The 24075-nt window shown below is 47.6% G+C and overlaps 1 protein-coding gene across 2 annotated transcripts in view; it reads right to left on the bottom strand.

The window, feature by feature from the left end:
• DIS3L (DIS3 like exosome 3'-5' exoribonuclease) overlaps positions 1–24075 on the bottom strand; it is a 310197-nt gene that overhangs the window by 244498 nt on the left and 41624 nt on the right. The gene's annotated exons all lie outside the window — the stretch shown is intronic.

Raw genomic sequence — 24075 nt, 5'->3', positions numbered from 1 at the left:
AGATAAATATTTATTCTATATTAATGGCTCGAATAGTTAGTTGTCCTTGGAACTGCCCTGTGCACAATGAACTACCAGCCTTAGAAAGGCATTGCCTATGTTTGGGTGTTAAAGATCTACCAAACCTGAAGACTATTTTCTATTTCAAATGCAAGGTTATCCAGCCGGGGTGGAGCTTGAGTAACTGTGGCTATTGTTAGTGCTGAGCCGCTAGCTTGTGGTGTCTCACAAGGCAGCACAGACTCGAGCCTCCATTTTGTGGTCAGTCAGCGTGGGCCGCCATCTTGAGAGGGCACGGTTTTTAAGCATGCCTGCAAGCAATGATCGTTTCTATACCATAAAAGCAACTATGTTTTTTTTTTCTTTTAACCAGATAAGGTTTGCTTTGCATAATTATTCCGAATGGAAAATAAGGAAAAATAAAAATACACAGATTAGCATTTTTGTATTCTGTTTAAGGGGTGAAATATGTAACACGCATTTTTTATAAAAGAACTGCTTTTAATACCGTATACTGTGTTTTTATTTACCTGCCTCTTGATCTCCCCACCATAACCTGCCTTTCAGCCGCATTCTTAGCGCTCCTCCATGTTCCACCGCAGGTTGTCGCGTTTGGGGGAGGGAGATCGCGCTGAAGGAAGCGACCCGGGGGGCACTTCCGGGGGCTACCGGAAATGGAGGGTGCGGTCTAGTGGGCCGATTCCCTACTTAATCCATGACTGGCTCGACGTGCAGCGGGCGTGCCTAAGGCAAGCCCGTCTGCGCCCATCCATGCCTGGACGTCGCCGGAACCCCTGCCAGTTTTTCTCCAGATCGTGCCTACCCTAGAGACCACCGCTGCTCATATACATGGGACGATTTATTAAAGATCAAATACAATCTTACTAACCCCTGTGAGCACTTAATATACCCTGCCCCTTCTCTCTCCATAAATCCAGAAGGGTCTTTCACACGCAGAAACTGCAGGTTTCAGAGCATTGCCCTAGAAGACTCTCTAACGCACTGCGCACCTCCCGAACTGATAAGGAGACCGAGGCACTGCGTGAGTACTCCACAAGGTCGTGCCCAGAACCAGACTACAAATTTAAGCTGGAACTGCTTTTTGGCCAATGTAAGATCCCTTCCTAAACACGCTGTTGACATTTGGGATCTTTTGTCCGAAAGCAAACCCCACATTGGGTTTTTGACCGAAACCTGGATCAAACCCTCCTCTAATCCCGCAAGCACGGTAGCACTCCCGGATGGCAATAGAATCCAAAAACTCAATAGACCAGGAAGGGCGGGGGAAGGTATAGCTATAATATACAAGGATCCTATCACTATCTCCATTTTAAAGCAGATGTGCAAGGACACTATAGAGTGCATAGTTTTCAGACTTGACTTGGACCCTCAACACAGTTGGAAAGGTGCCCTCGTATACAGACCACCAGGCCCATTAACAGATTTTACTAATCTACTGATAGAATTTATCTTCCCACAAGCAATCTCAACCCAAAACTTTCTCATCTTGGGTAACTTCAACATCCATAGTGAAAATGCCGCCAACATCAATGTCTCAGCTTGTCTGGCAGATCTGGCCAACCTTGAACTCTTGAAGATCAACCATGCCCACATGCACCTAGCAGGTCATACCGTAGACCTATTTTTAACTAATTCCTCCAATATCATCTGTGGGAAACTTGTCCTTTAACTTGACAGACCATTCCTTCATAGATTTTCAAATTAGGAATCCTAGGAATCACTCAACCCCCGTATCCCGCACCACGCGGTGGTATAGACAATGGCACAAACTTAACCCTGAGCAGGTCCAAACTTCTTTTCGCTCCTGGAATAGCGATACAGACACAGGTAGTGTTGAAGAACAGCTAGCCCACTTAAAGTCCATCCTACAATCCACTGTTGATCACGTAGTGCCTTTAAAACAACAGACCTACCCTCCCAAACACTCTCAAACCAGTTGGTAATCCCCGCTCCTGCGGACAGAAAAGAGCCAATGTAAAAAATTAGAATGTAAAGACCATGCACAGGATAAAGAGAACTTCAAGGCTGCTCTATCCTCGTACCATAAAAATGTATAAACTGCACGCAAGCTACACATCGCCAACCAATTAGAGAAGGCTGGCAACAACTCAAGGACTCTCTACCAAATTCTGAAGTCCTTCACACACCCTACGGCATGCAATATGGTAGAGGCCCCTTCTCAAATCCTATGTGACAACGTAGCGACCTATTTCATCCAGAAAATTGACACTATTTACCAAAAAATAACCGCAGCTAGTGATGTTTATAGTAACTCCTCTACTGAACACCTACCAACCACTGCCAACACCGCACAACTGCATTGCTTTCCATCACTTATCCCTGAAGAGGTAGAATCTCTGCTTAAAAAGGTCAAATCAGGGTCCCCCTTAGATGTAATCCCGGCAAAACTCACCTCCCGATTTGCTAAACAACTCGCTACCCCTATCTGCTCCATCCTCAATAGCTCCTTGAGGGATGGCAGACTCCCTCCTGAATGGAAAGCTGCACAAGTTGTTCCAATCCGTAAAAATCTCAAAGCTCCCATAGAGGAACTGTCCAATTACCGCCCCATGTGTCTGCTCCCCCTGCACAGTAAGTTACTAGAAAAACACATTAACGGGTATCTATTTGAGTTTGTAGAATCCACGCATTGCCTAGATGTCTCCCAGTCAGACTTCCAAGCAAAGTACAGAGTCTGCCTTGATAGAGGTAACGGATAACATCAGAATGGCATTGGAGAAGGGTCAGGCAGCACTCCTAATGCTGCTTGACCTACCGGTGGCATTTTACACCATCTCGCACCAAATCCTACTGGGAGAGACTACAGGACATCGGGATTCAAGGGGTTGCACTGAAATGGCTGGCAGACTTCATAACCGACAGAACTCAAACAGTCACTATGTGCACTATCAGATCCAAGACCACTAAAGTAACCAAGGGAGTATCACAGGGCTCATGTTTGAGCCCTACTCTTTTTAACATATACGCCACTCCCTTGGCCAAACGAAAGAAGGCTCTTGGGTTTAGTCCCATCTCCTACGCGGACGACACCCAGCTCTTACTCTCATTCGATAAAATCAGCCACAACACCCAACTCATCTTTTCAGAAGGCTTGAAGACCGTTGCTGCATGGATGAGGGCCAACTTTCTCCAATTGAATGCCGAGAAATCGGAGATTATGTTGTATGGAGGCATGGCAATTCGCTGGTCACCTAGTTGGTGGCCGGAGGAACTAGGCCCGGCACCCTCCCCGAAAACAGTGGTCAAGAATCTGGGAATTCGCATTGACCAGAAACTTACGCTAGAAGCACACGCCACCACCACTGCAGGTACTTGCTACCACATACTCAGTCTTCTTAGAAGAGTGTTTCCTCTACTACCACCTTGCACACGAAAAACACTGATGCAAGCTCCAGTGCTAAGCCGATTGGACTACTGCAATGCATTGTTGGCCTCGGCCTACGAGGCCTCCCTGGACAAATTGCAAATAGTCCAGAACACCGCGGCCCGATTAGTAACGAATGCCCCACCCAGAACAGCCTCGATCCCGCTTCTAAACAAACTCCACTGGCTTCCAGTGAGAAAGCGAGTGAAATTCAAGATCTGTTGCACAGTTTTCAAAGCTCCTAATGGGCTGTCCAACAAACTGTCAAGGTACATTCCCTCTAGGCCTCTCCGGTCAGGATCCAAATCACTTCTCTGCACCCCGAGAATTAATAAAGCTCACATGGGTGGCTGAGCGTTTACTTACCATACCCCTTCACTTTGGAACGAACTTCCATGCCAATTACGCGAATGTCAAAACCTTCTACATTTCAGGAAACTGCTCAAAACCTATCTCTTCTGAGGTGTGTTCGTCCATCTGAACCACAGCGCGGAGATACCCCTGTCGGGGTGATTCGGGCGCTATATAAATTCATAAATATCAAATATGACTATATTTTTTGCACTTAATTTTGATAGCTAGGTATTCTTTCCCACATAAAGATATAGTGAGGTGTTTTTAAATTGTGATCAGTCGGCTCATCTCAAAATGGCAGCCGTGATTACATAATGCTGATAGGAGCCGCCTCACAGCACTGCTGGGAAACACACTGTTTAAAAAAATAAATGGGAAGCTGCCTCTGTCAATACTGGTGCACCGGATAGGAGATGTCTGGTGGTACGAGGCAGCACACAGCACTGCTGGGAAGCGCACTGTATGCACACAGAGGTGGGGAAGGCAGACTGTGGCTGCGGGGTCCATTGAAGTCAGCGTGTCCTGCACTGAAAGCGGCACCGTAAACAAAGAAGCGCAGCCAAAGCAGACAGCGCTGACAATGAAAAGAAAAGAGTGCTTACTGTCTTTTAAAGGAGAGCGTGTAAAGCCGTCAGTAAAAGATCCAGTCCGGGTGGGCGGGCCCAAAAGAGGACAAGGTGGTAACCAGGAGGGACTAAACAGCCTCATTACAATCATAAGACACCATTTAGCATAACCAATAACGCAAAATGACGCACCATTGTCTCCAGTTATCTTGTTCCCCGCAGACCTCCTTATCTGCTCCCTCCCTTAGGGAGTCGTGCTCTCTCCTGCAGCTTTTGCTCCTGTTGGCCTCACTTCCTGGATCCCTGGGTATCCCGCAAGTCAGTGCTTTGCTGCTTCGATCCTTTTCTATTGCCCTCCCCACAACCCCCTTCCTACCACCTGTTTGTCATGCTGATATAGCTGTGGCTGCCTTGCCACTTTGCATGGTTGGGGATGACTACGTATTGTAAAAGATATTGTCCTACATTTTCACAAAAAAAGCAGATATTGCCCTCATACAAAAAACCCATCTCTCTCTCAAATTGAGGCAGAGAACCTTAAGAGAGATTGGGTGGGGAAGGTCAGTTACAGTGTACACCGTGTAGCCGTGCTACCTGTGTGAGCAAGCACTTCAGCATCCCATTTAGGGCTGTAAGCACTAAATCGATATTGCAATGGGATGCAATCTGACATCTGATTTAAGGGATCTTTAGATAACTGAGCCACATTGCAGCAGGCCATGGCCATGGTTTACATAATTACATTACAAAACACTATTAAAATCACGTTGAAATCCAAAGAATATGCTAGACTGTTCAGCAGCACTTTAAGTGGGCAGGGTCCTGCGGGTGCTCAACACCGGCAGTTCTATAAAGCAGATACTGAGATGGGTCTCTATCGGGCTCTCCATTGTTGCCCTCACCCTCAGGGTGAAAAAAAAATCTTAACTCTGCAGCAATACCAACCTTCACTGCCTTTGATAAAACTTCGAAGAGACTCATTGTAGGTCTTTCAGAGTCTCATCATATCAGAACTTTAGGATTTTCAATGTTAAAGACAATGAAGCCATAGTTATTGCTTATTTATCTTATGCATCTAACGACCAATGACAAAGCCAATAGGCTTGGCTAGTGGGTATAATTTTACTTGTTGTATTATATATCTGAATGCAGTTACAGAAACCGCAAAATACCAGTCGGGCGGCACACTATGCTAAGCACAGGTTTTTTTAGCGTAGGTGTTTATAAACCACCTTAGTTACATAGGCCACGTTTGTTCATCCTACTTAAAGCCCTGCTGTTCGGGACATGTGTGCTTCTCTCCTTTGTTCTCAGGGGCACTGATGCTACAGTTGAACCTGGATATTTGTTTTGTTTATATTTTTGAAGTGTTCGGTAGCACGGACCACGTCATTGTCGACGTCAGGCACTGTGTGCTGCTTGTTTAGGAAGCCATCATTGAATTTAATGCGAACTGTGTAACTGTTTTAACAGAACGTGCATGTGCTTCGCAGCAGGCCGATGTGAAAGAGGCGCTATCGAGGTGTTACCATCCACATATAATTGGGTTTATAATATGGAAGGGATTTTACCACCTATGTATAATCCAACTAACAGGCCTATACCTTTTAATTGGGTATGACTTGCAAGAGAGCCCCCATGTTGTGTGGCATTGTCTTCGGGCTCATTGCATTTGGCTTCAAAATGGGGCACACGGTGATTTAATACAAAAGTCTCGCGAGAAGAGAGGCCTTTAATCTCTTTAGGGCAATCTCCAATCAGCCAGATCCCACATGCAGCTAGCTGTTCGAGTGACATACTTATAAAGGATGCAGGACGATAGCTCTTATTTGAGTTACAAAAAGAAGAATTTTAAATGTATTTAATCTGGGGGTTCTGTGTTTTTTTCAGAGGTCCTACCAAATGAAATTCCTAGCTTCGAGGAACAAGCTGTATAATAAAATTGCAAGTAAAATTATAACAATAATAATAATGATAATCTGACTTTTTGTAACATCAACGGGTGACCGTATACAGCGCTGTCGCGCTCTTGGGCCAAGTTCGCTGTATATAAAACTGCAAAAAACACACACCAGGGCCTATACTTGGTTTGACCTCCCCCTCCCTCTCTTCAGTAACTAGAAGGCCTCTGTGTCCTTTTGGAGGCTGTAAACTCGTCAGATAATTAATTATTGGAGTGCAGGCCGCTTTGCACCTTTCTTTCCGTTTCCCCTTCTTTTGCAATGTCTCACACCTTTTAAGGACCCCCTATATGTCCGTATAACGCCTGTGATCTCATTCACCCCACACTGTGGGCCTTTTTACACACCGTCTCTCTCTCTCACACTCACACACACACACATACACACTTTCACCTACTCCCCGCTCTTCCCCTCATTTGGCAACCCCCAGCCGCGCTCCTTCTTGCCTTGAATACCACGCGCCCTCATTATTCAGGGCTCTGTCATTAGCACCCGTCCCCGCTGCCAGAATTATGAATGAAAAGCCTTGTTGCCCTTTACAGATAAACCAGGCTCCCTCAGTCAGTCAAATTCAAATGGAAGTGACTGCCAGACAAAGCAGCCCCATGACGGACAGTGCTCTCAACAAGGGATCAATACACACAGAAAGTTTCCCTCCGCACAATGCAGATAGCAGAGTCATGGTCACTTCTACCGGGAGCCGCGCCGCATTAAAGACCGGAGGGGGTGTTTGCTTGCTTGAATATGTGTATCTGAGTGTAGTGTAGGGCATCTTAGAAGCCGCCCCACACCTCCACATCCGCATGTTCTTGTATTGGCACTGAAAAGGGCAGGCCCCGTTTGTTTGGTTTTGAATGCTAAACTGCGCAGAGAGGGGGGCTCGCAACCTTGGAAAGCACAGCACACCAGCCGGGCAATGCCATTGTCCGGGTTCACTTTTTCACAATAAGCATCGATCACTTGTCTTTCTGGGGCCATGTGTTTCTAATTAGAAACACATGGCCCCATAAAGATAAGAAAGTCCTTTGCAACAGCAGCAAAGCAGGCGACCCAGTCGAATCAGAGGCGAAAGGGCGTCCACAAAATACCCCCATTTCCAATGGCAGGCCACGGTGACGCCAGCCAATGGAAATGAGGGGCGGGGCTTAAACCCCTTTTCTGAAATCCCTCTCTCACAAAATTTCTCGCCAGCGAGCAACGCATGTGCTGCAACGTAGGCGAGACCTAAAAATTGGGGTCAAAGAGAAAGAGGAAAATTTGATACAACATGCCTAGAAAAGATATGATTTGTTTCAAGGTTATAGTACAAGATCTATGATTAATTTATGATGTTTTTTACTTAAGACTGCCATGCGATTCTATTTAATGCTTGGGTTTCCAATTGGGGAGGGGAGGCATTTAACAGACATGTCAAAGGCACCATGATAGCAAAGCTGAACTTATTATAAATGGCAACAATCCGCTATTACCCCAAGAGCAAGCAGTGGATGCTGAGATTCCAGACCCCATGGTCATCGCGAGACACCAGAGCTCGGAGGCTAGGTATCTTTGCTAAGATGTGCCAAACTGTAAATCAACTGACTTATTTATGTATCAGGGATGTTCATCTAGGACTGGGTACAATTAGAACTAGTATTTAGATGCACAACAAATTACAATTATACAGCAATAGTAACAGCATGCATATATAAATAACGACAGGACAGGTTTTGCCTGCTGCAGTCTGGTAAACAGTAGATCAGTGGTTTCTGTGTAATAGATACACTGTAGCGCAGTGAATAATCAAAAAAGGCACAGTTATTGAAACAAGCGCTCCATACAATATTATAACCTCATAAAATACGAATCTGCACTTTGATTGATAATCTATTAAGCTGTTGGGGGTGGTGCATTCCGGCAAGTTAAAGAAAAAGATCTCCTGCGTTTCTTAAATAATTTTTCAAATGCAAGCGAGAATACTTGGAATTGCTACCTAGCCCACCCACAGCGGTCTCTAGGATGCCCGAATAACAACCAATAATCAGTAAACATTCAAGTAAAGCCTCCCAAGGCTGTCACATAAGAAAAGGAATACTTTGGGATGCTTCTCAAATACATTTGCACATTCAAGTAGAACATATTTGCACGAAATCTGCAGCTGTGCCCGCAAATCACAGACCCCGATTCATATAATAACAAGCATTGGCATAGCCAATAGGACCTTGTACGTATTTGGCTATGCAGCACATTGATAACACAACAACAAGTAAAGGCGCTCTTAAAGCGAAAGTGGCAGCGCTCACAAAGTGAAATCAGCCCCGTTCACAAACAATTAAGGCGTACTTAAAAGTAAAAGCAGCGCCCTTCACAAACAAAGGTGCACAAGGGGAACGCGGCGCCATTCACAAATAAAAATAATAAAGAAGTGAGGCCATGCTGTGTGGTAAAGCGCTGTGCTCACCTTTGCCACTTCTTACATTTCGATTGATGTTTGCGCGAATGCCATGTGTTTCTAAACTAATGCCAACATCTGTGCCAGAATGCCGTGTGCTTCTCAAAACTGAAAGCACCATCATTTGAAAACAACAGCATTCCAAACACGAGCCGAGGCAATCTAAAAACATGCCTAAGAGAGGACCTGGCCTGGCAGTCTGGGCTGGACTGTTCTCAATAAAGCAGGGTCAAAAATGATTTTCATATGGGTGGCTCCAAACTGAGGTGGCATGGTGTGTAAAATAACAATGGACTGGGATGCCACTTTATTATTTGCCAGTGGGTGAGATTAACTGAAGCATTTCATCCATCACCTTCATATATTTCAGTCTATCGGCCTGGGTGAAACTGTTATGCCCAGATGTGGGTGCCGTGCACATTTTGCCACTACCAAGCTATTCCTCGTTGATAAGCTCTAATAAGAGCGAAATCGGTCCAGTGTTGCCAGTGTCCCCGTTTAGGGGGGGACCTGTCCTAGCAGCTCAGGAAGCACTTTTGCCACTGGAGCAGGATCAAGGCTCATTGGCATATAGATGGGTGCCAACTGAGGGGGCATGGTGTGCAAAAACAACAATGGATTGGAATGCCACCTGAGTAACTAACAGTGGCTGAGATTGATTCACCCATACCATCCATCACTTTTTGTATTCTACAATCAACATCAAACATTGTTCTTTTTTCACAAACTGCCATTGATGATGTCATTTGAGATGTCATAAGCACTGCCAGTTGTGACGGCATGAGCAGTGTAGGGAAGACCTGAGTTAAAAGTTCATGCAGCTTACCATAACAGAAGTTCGGTACATTTTGTACGGAAATATAATTTCATTTTCACTGTATTTTTTAAAGTGAATATATATTCAGTAATAGTTGTGGAGGTTCGTCTTGTTTAATTTGATGCTTCTTGAAACTAAAAGTGTTGGAGGAATGTGCAGTCTACTCAATTCTCTCCTAGCTGACATTTATTTACTGTGAACGTTCCCTTTAATGCCTCACCCCAACAGGAATGAGAAAGTTATACCATTTCACATCCTAGATGCACACAGGCTCTGCAAATACAAACAAGGGCCATAAAAAAGCAGGTAAAGTAATTAAATAAAATGGAACTCCAAGTCCACGTGATTACAGGCTCCAAACCCACGTGATAAGGTTCAGCAGAAGGGCATCACTGTACTTGCTGAAGTAAGTGTCGCTGTGAGCACTCAGCAGACCTTCAGAGCTGAGAACGCTGTGGTTCATTGGCAGGGGCGCTTCTTGTTGAATCCATGCAGCCCCAAGCATGTGATGCGCGCGAGCACTCTGTGACTTCGACCTGTACAGGGCATCATGTGTGAATAGATCGAAAAAGGGTATGGACTTAAAGGATTAATAGTTTTTATGAATTAGGTAAGCCTTCTATTTTTATTGGTTTCACGGGGCACCCCACATGCCTGTTTATTTGATTTAATCAATTGTTGCTCTAAAGCTAAGGAAAATGTCACGTGCATACACCTGTTATCGTTGATTCCTAATATGTTAGAGTTCTTTTTCTTTTAAGTAGCTATTTTTGCTTTTTTATTTTTGTTAGTTCCTTTAATTTATATGTTCATTTTCTTTTTTGATTCCCCAGTTTTAGAACACACTGTTGTTTCTTGGATATTGTTCTAAATGTTTACCACAACGTCTTGATAGATCATAGGCCTAATGATCATAAAGTTACCTTGTTAGCAGAGTTGGGCCTTACAAACCTGAGAAATTGCACATCTTTGCCAGACAACAATCGCATTCTATTAAATATCAAGTGGCATATCCATCATTCAAAATGATAGTCCGTCAGTGCACCAACATCAACATTTTACTCAAACATCCCTAAGTTATTTATCTTCTAAAGATGTTCTATAAGTGAACCAAATCAATCGATCAATCCTTAGTGTGGCTACGTGTAAAACAAGAGAGAAGCAAACACTGATCCAGCACAGGAGAGTGGGGAGAGAGCGAGTGATCGGAACGGCAACAGCTCTCTTTGGGGCAAGTGCCGGAGCCGTGCGCAGGAAAGACAGATGCACCCAGTTAGTGCCTCCGAGCTCTAAAAAATAATCTTCAGTCTTTTAACTTTGAAGATGAAGACGCGCATGGAAGGTGAGTTATACCCTCTCCCAGAATTTTCCATTTGAGGTGTTATGTGGTAATAGAGCAGATTTCTAAGAAAAGCAGCTTAAATAAATGCTGCACTGTTTATAGGAGTGTGCGGTACTGTTGAAGAGAAGGCTAGAATGGTTTAAAGAAGACTGCACCTCTCTTAAACAAGCCCGGGAGTGGTGCGCGAACGCACGCGCACGCCAGCCGCTGCAAGCGAAAAACCAGCAAGACCAGCGCTGACCGCCATCGCGCCATTTGTTTCCAACTAACGCGATAATTGGAAACAGATGGCATTAATGCTCGCTGCCGAGCACCCTATGCCAGGGAACAAAGACAACAGGACAATCACCCGCCTTGGACCAATTTCGTGCTGTCTTTCTTAGAAAGACGCATGCAAAGGCCAATTGCGGGTGTTTAGAATTTTAAAACCTCGCTGAGCATCGCATGCGCGCTGGCTCAGGCGGGACCTAAAAACAGACTTCTATTCACAAATGGCATTTACTACTTCCAAAATGCAGCCAGGTGACAGCTTATCTTGTGCACATTTTCAATGTCAGTCTGCATCCTGTCTTTACTTTGTGAAAAGTAATAGTTTTCCCATCTCAGGGGAGTGAAACTCAGCTGGGTCACATGCTTCTTTACTTATGGGCCAAACAAAGAAGCCCAATACCGCTGCACTACTCTATACAAAGTCAGCCATCATACAGGTAACAAATAAACTGATTACGAAGAAGAAATGAACGTTTTCAGACATTAATTAAGGGTCAAAACCCCCTTGCCATCATCCCTCCCCAATGCAACTTTGGTGATTTGTTGTTCTCCAAGTACCCAGGCTACGACCCTGGGTAGGTCCCTTATGCATACGTTAGCCCTTTCCATAGTGGGGCGAGGGGACGTTAAGCTGCTGGAGTAAAAGCTGTGCCTGAATGAGATGAACGTGCTGCACTTTGGCATTTTAGACAGCATCGAGTGTGCTTTGCCCACTATCTCAACAGTGATATTTGTGAAACGAAATGCCCCAACCCACTTGTTTTCTGCAAGAGCTCAGAATAGGAACTACTTAATTAATTGGTATTTTATACATGTACAGAGGGAGGGAGGGGGGTTTGCTCTTCTGTAAGTGCCTTACTGCCAACTGCTGTGGCGGGCAGAGGCGGAGAAAAAGTCTATGTATGGGCCGTTCATTCCTCTTTTCCGGCATCTTCTATTGCTCCTTTTTGATTTTCACTTGATCCTCGCTGGAGACTGCGGCCAGAAGATTTTTTAGAATTACTGATGAACTCTATCCTTTTGGTATGCTCTCCATATCTTTTTCGTTCGTAACAACTGTTTTCAGGCTTCTACTGTGATTGCAGCCTAAACATTATTCCCAGTCACGTGCCCTATTAAAAGTTATGCATTTTTCTACATTGCCTTAAAAGACCCTCTGGCAATTCAGATGCTTTTGAGCATGATCCCAGCACAGCTGCCTAGACTGCAGTTATTAAAAGTCTAAGCAAAGCATACACTTAACCCGACTGCTTTTAAACATAGCAAGGGCTTTACTCTAGCATCCTTTCCAGATAGTTAATAACACTGAATGCATATTTCCTTTAATGTAAATGTTCAGGGGATCGAGCCTTCAACATAGTCAGGGAACTTTCCAATCCCGACCGCGTCATACTGGCCATCACTCCCTCCCAAGCCCTATGTGACGATCTGAATGACTTTTTCATTGACAAAATTAAGGTTATTCAGAACTTCATCCCTCCCAGCTCTCATGATTGGAAATCATATCAGCAATTTACTAACTCCGCAACTATGTCTAGCTTTCAAAACATTACCTCAGATCGGCTCGCCGAATTAAGAAACAAGATACAATCTGGATCCCCCAAAGACCCTTGTCCCTCTAAGATACAAAAAAGACCTTCTTGCACAATTTCCGGACACCTTCCTCTCAATTCTCAACCTCTCCCTGGAGCAAGGGGTGGTCCCACGTGCTTTCAAAGAGGCAGTGTTGGTCCCACTTCAAAAGAAAGCCGGAGTAGATCTCAACCCACTGAGCAATTACAGACCCATATCGCTCCTTCCATATCCGGTTAAAAGTGCTGGAAGCACACGTAGCAAAACTTCTTTGCGCATTCATCGAAGAGACCAATTTCTTGGACTTCCACCAGGCAGGCTTCAGACCATCACACTCAACTTAATCAGTCATCTTAGGCATAGTGGATTATCTGAAGGAGGGAGCAGACAGGGGCTGCACACAGGCATTGGTACTGCTCAACCTGTCTGCTGTGATCGATACCGTGGATCACACCATATTAGCAGACAGAATGGCAGCGGCAGGCCGGAGAGGCACGGCCCTGGATTGGATGAATTCATCCTTAGGACAACGCACCAAGTCTGTTAGGCTGGCACCCTTTAATTCAGCCAAGGTCAATACCACATGTGGTGTACATGAGGGCTCATCCCTCTCTCCCCACCTGTTCAATATCTATATCTGTCCTCTGATCCACTCCCTCCAAAGCATGGGAGTGAAGGTATATAACTATGCAGATGCTATGCAGTTGATTTTCCCGATTGACGATAGGGAGGAATCAAGGCCTTCTTCCAAAATACCATGCTCTTCATTAAAAACTGGATGAGTCTTGCGAAGGGATGGGGGGCGGTGGTTGCACCTACTTCTAGACTGTGGGTGAAAGAACTAGATAAATGCATGATTGCTGAAACAGAAGTATTCAAATCGCTAGAGGGTGTCCGAAGAAGTGGGATAGGAAATGGGGCAAATGTAATGCTTATCAGGGCAACCTATGTATATCCCCAACGGTGGAGCTAGAAATGCAAAAAAGGGAAGAATGTGATATAATGTTTGTAACTGTTTTCTACCCGCTTACGACGCAGCAGCACTGTATAATCACTTGAACTGTCAACTTGATACTGTATGTGACTTTTATGTTGGAATAATAAAAAGATTTATTAAAAAAATAAAAATAAAAAAATAAAAAACTTGATCAGTCACAACTATCTTAAATTAAATTCTGACAAAACAGAGATAGTCATTTCTAATAACAGACTCAATCAGTGGACGCCAGGACATTGGCCAGCTGCATTGGGTACCCCACCTATCCCTAAACACTCGGTCAAAAGTCTGGGGATCAAATTTAATGCCAACTTATCCATGCATTAACAGATCAGCCTGGTCACTTCCACGTGCGTCTACCATCTAAGGACCTTTAAAAAAAAAAATCAGGAGATTTTTTAACCAGGGAGGCAAGCATGGAAATCATGCTGGCCTCGATTATGTCCATGCTGGATTACGCCAACGCTATCTATTTAGGCCTCCCTGCAACTCAAACCCATAGATTGCAGATGATTCTGTAACGCCCTGAACGTCTCGGGATCGTTTAACAGACACGATAATGAGGACGCAACCACTTGTGAAGGGTTAGTTGTTTTAATGAAGGCAAAAATAACACAAAGAAGAAACAAAAGTTATAGTCACTGGAATCCTCCAGGCTAAGTACGTTACCAGCCCACAGCACGGGTGGTCCTAACCGTCCTCTGCATAAACGCCGGTCCCGGCGTATGCCAACAGAGGGCAGAAATGAAATGGCCGACAATACCAATCGGTAGGCTGTGAGGGGCACGAAGAGTGTTGGGGAGAATCGAGGAGTCAGGGAAACACCCAGCCGGGGTCTCTACCTGAAGGGAGCAGCCGCTCAACCTCTTCCTCAGACTGCACCGGGACGCGGAGTCACCTCCTGGTGATGCGTCACCGATACCCCAATCAAAACCAAGAAGACTGAACCGAGAGCAGCCGCTCGATCGATCCTGTGGACTTCCGAGTCTGTAACGCGGCAAACACCTCCTGGTGTGCGTTACAGCTGGCAGTCCCTGTATCTCTGGTCGGGCTGGGAGTTACGACTCCAACCAGCAAAAGCGCCACTGCGCTTTGACTCAGCCGAGTCAAAAAGCGAAGCTCAATGGTTGACCGGTAGAGCTTCCGGGTCCTTCACAGGTGACGATGGGGCAAGACACGGCCCAGGGAGTAACGACTCGACCTACCTCCGTTCTTGCCTTACTGGAGCTCCACTCCGGAACACTGCTCTTCACGAAGCAGGTACGTCGGTGTAAACACAATATCCGACAGCGTTGTACCTCCCGGTTCCTCCCTTTATAGGGCGTGTTTTCCTTGAGTTATGTAACAGCTCTCCTGTTTACATAAGGGCGTGTTTTCCTTGAGTTATGTAACAGCTCTCCTGTTTACATAAGGGCGTGCTTTCCTTGAGTTATGTAACAGCTCTCCTGTTTACATAAGGGCGTGTTTTCCTTGAGTTATGTAACAGCTCTCCTGTTTACATAACCTCTCAACCGCTAAGCATCCTGGGAGATGTAGTCCGTTTTCGCTGGTTACCGTTTTCCTCCCCTCGCATGACAGGAATTCTTGACAGATTCAAAATCAGGCGGCCAAGTAGTCTTTCATCAACTGAGACACTGTCATGCCAAGCCACTAATGAAGATGCTTCACTGGCATCCCGTGACTCAGCGGTCCATGTTCAAGACAGGCTGCATGATCTTCAACGCACTCCACGAGACAGGCCCCGAATTCATCTCTGCGAAGATTTCACGGTACCTGCCCAAACGGAATCTCAGACCAGCCTCAATAAATATGCGGACTATTCCCCGATTTAAGCATAAGAGAATGGGTGGCTCTCACTTCTCACGACCCAATACTCTGGAATTCTCTACCGATTGACATCAGACTAACGTCGGAGTTCACCAGTTTCAGGAAAACACTGAAAACTTGGCTGTTCACCCAAGCCTACTGTTAAGAGTTCCTCAGGACGGTTCTCCCATCTCTGATAAAGCCAAGAGATTTTTCGGTGAACGAGCGCTTAATAAATTCCCAAAACATACACATAAGTTTTGATTGTAAGTGTGGATCTGATTACAGAGGTCTTGGATATGAAATATCTATTTTGACTCATACATAGTACATTTCTAGCTGGAGCCCCACTGCTCCACACTTGTTCATTACTATGCTGTCTAAAAGGAGCTTCAAAGGTGTTTTTACACAACCTACAGACAGTGAGAGGGGGGCTGACCTGTCCTGTCAGGGACATTGGTGTCTGAATCGGACATGTGGTACCTTTGCCTTTCAGAGGGCAGTACAAGATAGTTTTAAACGGGAGGAGTGCTAAGAAGTATTTTGGGCCACACTGCACCTTCACAAAGCACAAATGACATCATACTGTCACAAATTGAGGCCTAGGAGTTTTATAAAGGCTGGCTTAGCGAACACCACCACTATATACCCACTGTATAAAACCCCATTGGGAGAAGTTAACCAGCTTGGAATTGGAGAACAAAAACGACTTGCTAGCCCCCCGATGATTAAGGGAGACAGATGTGAGTTGGTATCTCAGACATGATTTGGAAGAGTTTTTCTCAGTGCAGAGATAAAGTTCTGCCTCCAGAATTGGGACAGCTAGTTTGCAGCCTAGCACCTACGGAGCAATGTGGACCCTTTTCACAAGTAAAGTATGTCTGGCTGCTGGAGGAGCGGTACAAAAGAGGGTGGTGATGGACGGAGCATCAGAACCAATCAAACACTCACACCCAGTCAACAGATCCGGGTTTGATCCATCGCCGTTCTTAAGCCCACTCTGCCACCCCAGTTCAGACATGGCCATATGCAAATCAGTCTGACCCTGTGCCTCATGGGAACAGTCCAGCCCGAACTGCCAAGTCATGCCTTCCCTGGACCGGAAACAAGCTTCCTAGGACCGGTTTCTGGCATTTCAGCCGTCTTCAGCCAGGTTTGCTTGAATCCAGTGGCAAAGTGAGCAAGGGACTCACGTCTGAGAATACCCTGCCAACTTATGGCGAACAAAGCGGTACAAAAGGGGGTGGTGATGGACGGAGCATCAGAACCAATCAAACACTCACACCCAGTCAACAGATCCGGGTTTGATCCATCACCGTTCTTAAGCCCACTCTGCCACCCCAGTTCAGACATGGCCATATGCAAATCAGTCTGACCCTGTGCCTCTTGGGAACAGTCCAACCCGAACTGCCAAGCCATGCCTTCCCTGGACCGGAAACAAGCTTCCTAGGACCGGTTTCTGGCATTTCAGCCGTCTTCAGCCAGGCTTGCTTGAATCCAGTGGCAAAGTGAGCAAGGGACTCACGTCTGAGCATACCCTGCCAACTTATGGCGAACAAAGCGGTACGAAAGGGGGTGGTGATGGACGGAGCATCAGAACCAATCAAACACTCACACCCAGTCAACAGATCCGGGTTTGATCCATCACCGTTCTTAAGCCCACTTTGCCACCCCAGTTCAGACATGGCCATATGCAAATCAGTCTGACCCTGTGCCTCATGGGAACAGTCCAGCCCGAACTGCCAAGCCATGCCTTCCCTGGACCGGAAACAAGCTTCCTAGGACCGGTTTCTGGCATTTCAGCCGTCTTCAGCCAGGCTTGCTTGAATCCAGTGGCAAAGTGAGCAAGGGACTCACGTCTGAGCATACCCTGCCAACTTATGGCGAACAAAGCGGTACAAAAGGGGGTGGTGATGGATGGAGCGTCAGAACCAATCAAACACTCACACCCAGTCAACAGATCCGGGTTTGATCCATCACCGTTCTTAAGTCCACTCTGCCACCCCAGTTCAGACATGGCCATATGCAAATCAGTCTGACCCTGTGCCTCATGGGAACAGTCCATCCCGAACTGCCAAGCCATGCCTTCCCTGGACCGGAAACAAGCTTCCTAGAACCGGTTTCTGGCATTTCAGCCGTCTTCAGCCAGGCTTGCTTGAATCCAGTGGCAAAGTGAGCAAGGGACTCACGTCTGAGCATACCCTGCCAACTTATGGCGAACAAAGCGGTACAAAAGGGGGTGGTGATGGACGGAGCATCAGAACCAATCAAACACTCACACCCAGTCAACAGATCCGGGTTTGATCCATCACCGTTCTTAAGCCCACTCTGCCACCCCAGTTCAGACATGGCCATATGCAAATCAGTCTGACCCTGTGCCTCATGGGAACAGGCCAGCTCGAACTGCCAAGCCATGCCTTCCCTGGACCGGAAACAAGCTTCCTAGGACCGGTTTCTGTCATTTCAGCCGTCTTCAGCCAGGCTTGCTTGAATCCAGTGGCAAAGTGAGCAAGGGACTCACGTCTGAGCATACCCTGCCAACTAATGGCGAACAAAGCGGTACAAAAGGGGGAGGTGATGGACGGAGGCCAGAGGGCTGTGCGGATAAGAAGAGTATGTGACCAGAAGATGCTGCTGTTCAATAAGATTGAGAAAGGGGGGTAGATCAAATGGAACCAGCCTAGGAAAAAAAGCTCAAACTGAATTGGAAATTGGAACATATTATGCTTGCATTCGCATCACTAAGACCTTTCAGAATGAGCTGACGAACAATCTGAAGCCACCACTGCAAGAGGTACATGCAAATGGTCAGAGACCTACACACAGCATCATGTTGAGATAACTAAGCCACTTGCACCTAATTTTAACCGTCTGACTTTGCCTCACCAGAGCTTCAATGCCAATAAGGTGCTTCAAGCCATAAACTCTGCAACATCAGACTACATCCTGTCTTTAGTTTCCCTCCAAAATACTTGACACCTATGAATCGGCTACTCTACTCTTTGAGACTGAGCACCAACAGCACAATATTCATCTTAAAGCCACCACACCAGGAATCAAGAATGCTGCTATGTGTGAGACAGCATATTCCAGCTCACTGTTTTGATTCTCATAGCACTTTGAGACCACTTAATGACTTAGGACTACTTCTAGTCCTTCTTGATTCTTTGATAATTTGTTGGTATTTGTAAAACTTCGCTTTTTAGAACAATACTCCCCATATGTGTGAATCATCAAATTGTTATCTTTTTAACTGAACTTGAGTTGGACCTTTAAGGATATTGCACTCACATATACACCAGCCAACAGCACAAAAACACTAATCTGCTCATTAGTATTCAGCAAATCAGATTTATTGCAATGATTCTTTACCTCCATACTATTTTGCACCTCTAGACAAGATCGTTAACTTTGAAACCAAAGGCTTAAAATCTGCCCAGGTATGCTTCCTCCTCAAAAAGCTACAGTCAAGTAAGCTGGCTATCCACAAAAAAACAGGCACTATACAGGCACGTATACAGATTTTCAAAGCTGTAAATGATACTGCTCTAAAATACCTTTTTGACATTATATTTTGACACACACCTACTTAAAGCACAAATTACTTACCTTCGTTAAGGATATATCTGTAAGAAACATTAGTTAGTTATAGATTCCTTACCTTAGAATTACCCCCAGGCGTCAGACTGGATCCGGAAAGTTTTTTCATCAGCAGTACCTCTGCACGTCGGAAGGTGGCGTCGGGCGTGCTCCGCGTCCGTCGTCTGCGTCGTGGTCGCCAGAATGACATCGTGGAAGCTACTTAGACGCCACCCTCGCGTGCTGACGTCAGTTCTGTACACGACTTTCCGCGCCAGAAACGCAGAGCCATGCAAGACACTGACCATTGGTGCACAAAACTAGGGCCCTGAAAGGATGTCCTTAACCCTAGAATTCAGTTCACAGAACAGGGATGATGGGTGGGGCGGTAAGGAATCTATAACTAACTAATGTTTCTTACAGATATATCATTACCGAAGGTAAGTAACTTGTGCATCTGAAGGAAACACGTTAGTTATAGATTCCTTACCTTAGAATAGATACCCCAGCAATACCAACCCCGGTGGTGGGTCTGCGATCCAAGATCACACCAGAAAATCCTAGAGAACAGAACGACCAAAGAAGCCGTCTCTCCGGACTTGGCTGTCCAGGCAGTAGTGTTTGGTGAACGTGTGCAGCGATGCTCACGTGGCTGCCTGACAGATGTCAGAGGCACTCCCCTTCCCAAGGCAGTAGTGGCTGCTGTCGCCCTGGTGGAGTGAGCGCGTAGCCCGACTGGAGGCTCCTTTTTAGCTAAAGAGTAACAAGCCTTAATACACAACACAACCCAACGAGAAATGGTGTATTTGAGTAAGGCCGGCCCTCCTTTGCACCCACGTAACCAACAAAAACTTGATCATCCACCCAGAACTGTTTTGTGCGATCCAGATAGGAGAGCGCACATTTTGGTTCCAGACGGTGGAGCCTCTATTCCTCCTTTGAAGGATGCGGAGGCGGAAAGCTGCCTGATGTGAAAGGCAGTGACCACCTTAGGAAGGAAGGATGGACGGGTCCAGAGAACCAACTTGTCTGGATGAACAGAGAGGAAAGGAGGTTTTGAAGAAAGAGCCTGGAGCTCACTCACTTTCCTAGCAGAAGTGATGGCTACCAGGAAAGCAGTATTAAGAGTCAGAAGGCGTAAAGGAAAGTTATGCAGTGGCTCAAAGGGAGCACACATGAGATAGGTTAGCACAAGGTTCAAGTCCTACTGAGGCATAACGAAGGGGATTGGAGGAAAAAAATGCATTAAGCCTTTTAGAAAACGGTTAACTACCGGGGAATTGAAAAGGGAAGGCTGATCTGGCAACCGAAGGAAGGCAGAAAGGCTGAAAGATAGCCCTTGATAGTGCCCAGAGCAGAGCCCTGCTTGGCCAAAGAGAGAAAAAACAAGAGTACTTCAGAAAGAGGGGCAGAAAGGGGATCCACAGCCTTTGCTGTGCACCATGCCACAAATGTGTTCCACCTACAGGCGTATACCTTCTTAGTGGAGGGACGCCTGGCAGCCAGGATTACGTCACAGACTTCAGGAGGCAGGTCAAAAGACGTCAACTGCCGCCGTTCAATCTCCACACAAGGAGGTGGAGACTGGACAGGAAAGATTCGGATGGAGAACCGTCCCCTGCTGCTGCGACAGAAGATCCTCCCGAAGAGGCAGTCTGATCAGAGGACCGATAGCCATGTTGAGCAGCTCGGGATACCAGACTCTTCGTCCCCAATCCGGAGCCACAAGAATGACTTGGGCCCGGTCGCTCCTGATCTTCTTTGGCACTCTGGGCAGAATTGGTATAAGCGGAAAGGCGTACAACAGACCGCAACTCCACTCGCAACGAAAAACGTCGCAGAGCAAGTGCCGCCTTGGAAATTCCAAGGTGCAGAATTGCTGACATTGCACGTTCTCTTTGGTGGCGAATAGATCTAACCAAGGCTCTCCTCACGTCTGAAAGAGACCTTGCACCACCTCCGAGTGAAGACACCATTCGTGATCCATCATGCACCTGCGGCTGAGTTCGTCCTCCCTGGCGTTCAGAGAACCGTCCAGGTGTTGAATCACCAAGGAAATGCCCTGATGTTCCAGCCATGTCCAGAGGCAGAGGTCCTCCTGACATAGGGTCCACGACCCCACCCGCCCTGTTTGTTGTAATACCACATGGCGGTGGTGTTGGTGTTGTCCGTGAACACCTGCACTATTCTTCCCCGGACAGAGGAAAGGAATGCCTTCAGTGCAAGACGAATCGCCCGAAGCTCCAGAAGGTTGATGTGAAGCTCAGGCCTCTGCTCTCCGCCCCATTCCAGAAGGGGTGCGTCCGTCACCACAGTTTGGTCTGGTTGGGGAAGGGAGAGGGATCTGCCACTGACCCAATCCTGGTTCGTAAGCCACCACTGCAGTTGTCGAGCAGTGCCCTCCGAGATCTGGACGCAATCGGACAGATTCCCCTGATGCTGCGCCCAGTGGAACTTCAGGTCCCACTGCAGAGCCCGCTTATGCCACCTGGCATGATCGACCAGCAGGAGGACATGAGACCCAGCAGCCTCTGGGTGAGTCTGACCGAAACCCGGGATAGAGGCTGAAAGATCAGAATCATAGCCCGAATATCCCAGACTCGTTGTTCGGGAGGATAGACCCGAAACCGCGCCCTGTCCAGAACCGCTCTGATGAAGAGTAGCTTGTGAGAGGAAATCAGGTGAGACTTTGGCACATTGATGGAGAACCCCAGCGAATGCAGGAGGTCGGCCGTAGCCTGGAGGTGGGAGACGACTGCCTGGGGCGAGTCCACCTTCAACAGCCAGTCGTCGAGATAGGGGAAGACTGAAACCCCTGATCTGTGCAGATAAGCTGCGACCACCGCCATCACTTTTGTGAACACCTGAGGGGCGCTGGTAAGGCCAAAGGGGAGAACGGTGAACTGAAAATGCTGGTGGCCTACCATAAACAGTAGGTAACGCCCATGTGCCGGCCGGATGGGCATATGAAAATAAGCATCCTGCAAGTCCAACGCTACCATCCAGTCTTGCGGGTCGAGGGCAGACAAGACCTTGGCAAGCGTCTTGAACTTCTACTTCCGGAGGAAGCGATTGACGTTCCTGAGGTCCAAGATAAGACGCAGGCCCTTGTCCTTCTTGGGAACCAGAAAGTAGTGGGAATAACAACCACGACCTACTTCTGGGACAGGAACACACTCAATGGCTCCCTTGGCCAAGAGAGCCGTAACTTCCTACTGGAGAAGGGCCAGATGATCCTCCGACATGCGGTGGTATCGTGGTGGCATGGCTGGAGGGGTCGTCTCAAAGGGGAGGGAGTAGCCCCTTCGAACTATTTGCAAAACCCACTTGTCCGACGTGATGGTGCGCCAATGGGGGAGGTGATGGCGCATCCTGCCGCCCACTGGCATTGGATGGGCCTGAAAAGTCAGACTAGGAGGGTTTGGAGGCTGCTGCAGACGGGGGTTGGTGGACTGGCCCGCCCACTGGCCCCCGGAACCTCGCCGGTTATTTCCCCGTCCCCGTTGGGTAACTTGCTGCGGCCTGTATCCCTGGGTGGAACGTAGTGGGACACCCCTTCCGTAGCCACGAAAGGAGCAAAAAGAAGACTGCGCCGAATGGGTAGAGAGACCCAAGGACTTGGCCGTAGCCCGTGAGTCCTTGAAGCGTTCTAGGGCGTTGTCGCAAAAAAGGCGACGCCCATCAAAGGGCATGTCCATCAAGGTCTTCTGGACATCTCCTGAAAGCCAGTGGACCTCATCCAGGTGTAGCGACTAAGCACTACCGACGTTGAAATAGTCCTGCCCAGAGAGTCGGCGGTGTCCAGTCCACAGGGGATTGTAAACTTTGCTGCATTTCTCCCGGCAGCAACAGCCTGGGAGAGCACTGCCCGGGCCTCCTCCGGACACTGAGGCAGCACTTGCACCACCGTATCCCATACTGAGTGCGAATAACGGCCCAAGAGACATGCGGTGTTTACGGACCACAGTCCTAAGCTGGCGGAAGAGAAAATGTTCTTGCCAAGGTGTTCCTGCTTCTAGGAATCCCTTTCCGGTGGAGCGGTAGAGAAGGCGCTTTTGGAGGTGGAAGCTTGAACTACCAAGCTCTCAGGGGTGGGGTGTTGGGAGAGGAAAGTGGGGTTGCCCAGAGCCGGGCGGAGGCGTCGGGCAATCATACTGTCCACGGGAGCCCCCGTGTTGGGCCTGGACCACGTGCCCAAAAGGACGTCTGTGAGGGACTCATTAAACGGCAGCAAGGGCTCCGAAGAGCTCGCAGCCGGTTGAAGCACCTCTGTCAGGAGGTTAGTCCTGACCGCCACAGTAGGAAGCTCGAGGTTGAGAGCCTGGCCCACCCTACGCAACACGACTGTGTATGATGCTCCCTCCTCCAGAGTCACAGAAGGAGACAACATGCCAAGGTTAGGTGAAGTGTCAAGACCACTGGCATCCCCCAGTTCCTCTCTCCAGTCCTGGTCAGTATCTAACTGGTCAGTTAAAGGGTCACCTGACCCCTTCCAGTCCTCCTCATCATCCTCTGGGTGCCACTGTTGTTGAAAAGGGACCCCAGGAGTGAACAGGGCACAAAAACCCCACCCAGCGCCGGATCCGGCCTCAGACGACGCCGGTCCGGCTCCATGTCCACGTCGGGATGGTGGCCGGGGTCAACGCCGGCTGGGTAGTCGACCGGCGTTGAACTCGGAATGGGTGCCGTCGGAAGCGGAGACGGTGGAGGTGTAACGAGGTCAACCAGCGCTGATCCGGATCCAGGCCTGGATCCAAGGGGGGCCAGCGGCACCAGAGCCACCGGCTGTGAAGACCTAGGCCCCCCAACCGAGTCCACGGGGCCTGAAGGTGCGCCGGCGGGGTCAGTCTGCCCAAAGATGGCATGCATCGCCTCATAGAACGTACAAGGCTGGGCGGGGGTCGCTCCGGGTCCCGGAAAGGGAGGGAAGCTCAGAGTCGACCCTTCGGGCTCTGCGGGGAGCAGCGGGAGTGG

This window comes from Triturus cristatus, chromosome 3_1 (assembly GCF_964204655.1).
Source record: "Triturus cristatus chromosome 3_1, aTriCri1.1, whole genome shotgun sequence".
In the NCBI taxonomy this organism is placed as follows: Eukaryota; Metazoa; Chordata; class Amphibia; order Caudata; family Salamandridae; genus Triturus; species Triturus cristatus.
Note: the sequence above shows the minus strand (reverse complement) of the source record. Positions and strands in the feature narration are given on the sequence as shown.